Raw genomic sequence first — 5,000 nt, forward strand, 5'->3', positions numbered from 1 at the left:
GGTATTTATAGTGTGGGGTTCCGGGTTGCATCCTGCCTCCTTAGGAGTCCATCACTTTTCTCACTATGTGCGCTGTTTCTGGATCACACTCTTCCGAATGAGTCCTGGAGCTACTTCAGCCTCTAGTTTTTCCAGATTCCTTATCAGAGATCTTGGGATCGTGCCTAAGTGTTCCTATGATTATGGGTACAATTTCCACTGGCATATCCCAATATCCTTCTAATTCTATTTTCAGGTCTTGATACTTATCCATTTTTTCCCTTTTTTTCCCTCTTTCCTTTCTTCCAACTCTGGTGTCCCATGGTATTGCGACATCAATGAGTGATACTCTCATCTTGATTTTATCAATCAACGTCACGTCTTGTCTATTTGCGCGTATCACCCTATCTATTCTGATACCATAGTCCCAGAGGATCGTTGCCTGATCGTTTTCTATCACTCCTTCAGGTTGGTGCTCGTACCATTTATTACTGCAAGGTAGCTGATGTTTCTTACACATGCTCCAGTATAGGGCTTTTGCCACTGAATCATGCCTCTTTTTGTACTGGTTCTGTGCAAGTGCCGGACATTCGCTTGCTATGTGGTTTATGGTCTCTTTTTTTCGTATTGCACTTCCTACATATGGGAGAGATGTTATTTCCATCTATCGTTCTTTGAACATATCTGGTTCTTAGGGCCTGATCTTGTGCCGCTGTTATCATTCCTTCACTTTCTTTCTTGAGCTCTCCTCTTAGTAGCCATTGCCATGTGTCATCGCTGGCTAGTTCTTTAGTCTGTCTCATATATTGTCTGTGCATTGGTTTGTTGTGCCATTCCTCTGTTCTGTTTGTCATTCTCTTGTCTCTGTATATTTCTGGGCCTTCGTCTACTTTTATCAGTACTTCTTCCCATGCACTCTTGAGGCACTCGTCTTCATTGGTTTTGATATATTGCCCCAGTGCTCTGTTCTCGATGTTGACGCAGTCCTCTATACTTAGTAGTCCCTCCCTCCTTCCTTTCGTTTTATGTATAGTCTGTTATTATTATAGTCTGTTATTATTATTATTATTATTATTATTATTATTATTATTATTATTATTATTATTAATTATTATTATTAGGTACGTGAAATTTTCAGCTATTATTTCACATATTCATATTTTTTTTAAAAGCCGCTATTATTATTATTATTTTTATTATTATTATTATTATTATTATTATTATTATTATTATTATTATTATTATTATTATTATTATTATTATTATTATTATTAGCGTTTGGTCAAGTTCAGCTAGGAACAATAACATCAATTTCCGAAAGAATGGAAAGGACAGAATGCCCATGGGAGTTTATTTGCAGTTAATTTAGAAACATTCCCCCTGGAATTGGACATTTGTGTTGAAGGTAGCAAGAGACAAAAAAATAAAATAAAAATAAAATAAAATAAATAAAAAGAGGGGAATCTGTCTGAGGGGAAAAACTCTTCCTTTCCAAATCCCACGCAGAAAGCGTGCTGATGGAGAAAGTTTTTATAGGAAAGTGTTGACCCAGCCCGCACCAGTACTTGATTCAGGTCTCGCAAACTTCTGCAGAGCACTGAAATAGCGAATGGGTCTTTCCTTCTCTGCTCACAGAAGACATCAAATTCCTTTGGTAACAGATGAATGGCCCCGGATGGAAAAAATGTAAAGGGTCGCCAGTTGGTTCTGGTTATTAATCTATAAAGGGGGTAGATACTGTATTTGCACGGGAAGTTTTCTCCCAAAGCTCTACCTACATCTATTTTTAGAATGAGAATTTAATTAAGAGGATAAATCTTAGCGAAATCCTTCGTTGACGTCCATTATAACCCCTTTTGTTCCTTTTACTGTACCTCCTCTCATAGTCTCTAGTCTCTTTTATCTTACTTTCCAACCTCTCCTAACAATTGATTCATAGTGCAACTGCCAGGTTTTCATCCTGTTACACCTTTCAACCTTTTACTGTCAATTTCCGTTTCAGTGCTTGGCCTTTGGCCTAAATTCTATAATTCAATTCAGTTTTAGGTTATCCGTGAAATCCTTACATCAAGAGGAAACTCAGGCCCTATTATTTCAACCGTCCAACCTCTTCAAGCCGTCTCTATTCTCGCCCCTGTTCAGAATGGCCCCCCCGCCCCCCACAACCCCTCTCCCCACCACTCAACTTTTCCTTTCAGCGTCTGCACTCTCTAATTGTAGTTCGTCGTTGGAAGAGTGCTTTTCGCTCTCGGCTACTAGTCCGGTGGTCCGAAGTTCGATTCTCGGCTCGGCCAACTCGGAGTCAGAGGAATTTATTTCTGTTGATAGAAATTCATTTTTCGATATACAATAAGCTGTAGCTACCGTTGCTGCGTGGCCAATTGGTTCCTAGCCACGTAAAAATATCTAATCCTTCGGGCAGCCCTAGGAGAGCTGTTCATCAGCTCAGTGGTCTGGTTAAACTGAGATATACTTAACTTTTAACCACCTCACCTCTCAAGCTTTATGCTCATTTCAGAAGTGGATGTTACGGGCAGTCTCTCATACCTTTTTATCTTGTAAGACATTTAGCCCTGTGCCACGCACTTTCTTGGTCAGATGTTAATTAAAACACCCTTCTTTCTATTTAATAATATGCGTTCTTGTCTGCGCGTGTGTTTGCTCGACTGCATTCTCGTCTGTCTCCGTGACTCATTTTCCATTCTTCATCACACGAATCTGCGAGCGTGTGACATGTCTGCCTATTATCTGTTTTTCTGATTCGCTGTCACTCAGCTCATCTGAATATTATTCCTGCTGTAACGGCTACACTTCAGCGTCATAATAATATTAAATACCCAGTTTGGTTGGTTCCTTTCGACGTATTCTCCTCGTCAGCTAAGGCTCCATCTCACGAAAGCTGATTTCTGTCCCTGCCAGAGTCAATTTACGTTTTTCGTCGAAAGATCTAGTTACTCAATACTTGAATGCAAGAATTTGAATGATTATAACACATTTAAAGTGAAAGAAAATAAAAATAAAAAAAATGAGAACGAAAATTGACATTGATGATGTAGCTATGAATATATATGTATACTCACACACACACACACACACACAGATATCTATATATATATATATATACTATATTATATATATATATATATATATTATATAATATCTATCAACCTCTACTCCAACCTCAGCTTCGTATCCCAAGAAACCATATTACTGCTATCTTCATCAAGTGAATTTAATGCCGTTTATTTTACGACGAATGCCAGAAACCTCTCAATAACCCAGAGCAGATTTTCTCTTTTCCATAAACAAGATGTAATATGAACTTCATATCACCATTTGCGGGAAATATTTTGAATAACAACTTGCTGAGTAACTGAGAATCACGTAAAGGATAACAATTCTTAAATTAAATTCATAACTTTAAAAATATGAGAGAGAGAGAGAGAGAGAGAGAGAGAGAGAGAGATAGAGAGAGAGTAGAGAGAGAGAGAGAGTTTATTATGAGATCTCCAATCCTTTGAAGACCGATTGATTTCACAAGAAGGATATTAGACAGCCATATTGGATATGTGTGTCTCGAGCTTTGAAAAGAAATGTAGGTTCGCTCAAGGTGGGCACAGCTGAATATTAAGGAAAAGGAGGTCGGGAGTGATTCTGGAATGTGTAGATGACAATACACAGGTGCCTTTGTATAAGATATAAGTGGAATGCTCGACTCGAAAGTCGTTGCTTTATAAAAGAATTAGGGATGAATCGTAGAAAGACGATACTTCATGTATATATATATATCCTAATATAATATATATATATATATACTATATATATATATATATATATATATATATGCATAACTGAATCACGAAAGTTAGGAACGTGATAAATCCATAAATAAAGATAAATGCCACGAAGGAAAAATAAACGAAGGAGGTCTGCAAGATCTTTCGACTTTAAAAGTCCTTTACCCTGAGCAGATTCTGACATAAATACGAGAAAAGACAATACAAGAAGATTCGTATAACTGACAGATAGGGATTATAAAGAGATTAGTACCTAGAATCCGACACACCTGGAAGATAAGAAACCTTCCCAAACAAGCATAAACAATGGGTGCAATTAAAGGTTTAAGACAATCATCTCAGATACAATTTCCAAACAATTAAAGGATTATAGGTGACAGCTATTCAGAACTTGGTAAACAAAACCATATTCAACCAATACATGACAGACATACAATACAACAAAAATTGATAAACTCTAAGGCAACTGATTTTTATTTAAAGTCAGTAATTATATCTTTGAGGTCATTCTTAAACATGTTAGAGTACAAGGGTCTAGATGAAAAAGGCCACGACTAACATTGAAGATTTCGTGATAAGACATCTGACCATGCAATACGAACTATCAATTTATTTTTCCTTCGTGGCATTTATCTTATATATATATTATATATATATATATTATATATATATAATATAATATATATATATTTATAATATATATATATTAATATCATACATACATATATAAAGGTATAAGCCCCGAAGGAAAGTGAAACACTGGAGTACCTGCAAATCCTTCGTGATTCAGTTATACATATACATATATGTATATATGAAAGAAACGACCTTGTCTGTTTCCTGATGAGATCTGGAATCAGGGTATTGCTAACTTCATTTCAGGGAGGAAAAAACCAAAGGAATATGGTTTTGAAATTCGTTTCCGTTAGGACTCGAAGTATAATGATCTCGTAGGAGGCGCTGCAATGAGATCATTATTACTCTCGGTGTAAATAATCAGATAGAGAGAGAGAGAGAGAGAGAGATGATGGGGAGAAATAAACGATCAATTACGACTATTCAATATCCCAAATAGGATCTTTTATTTACAAATCGCAAATCCCATTCCTATATGATCCTATGCGCAAGAATGGCCTAAAATTGTTCCCGAAGTGAGATGCCATCCTTAAGAAACGACTTCCAATAGGGAATTGAGAGAAGAACGAGAAGATATAGAGAAGAAAC

The sequence above is a fragment of the Macrobrachium nipponense genome, chromosome 14 (genome assembly GCF_015104395.2).
Source record: "Macrobrachium nipponense isolate FS-2020 chromosome 14, ASM1510439v2, whole genome shotgun sequence".
NCBI classification, from domain to species: Eukaryota; Metazoa; Arthropoda; class Malacostraca; order Decapoda; family Palaemonidae; genus Macrobrachium; species Macrobrachium nipponense.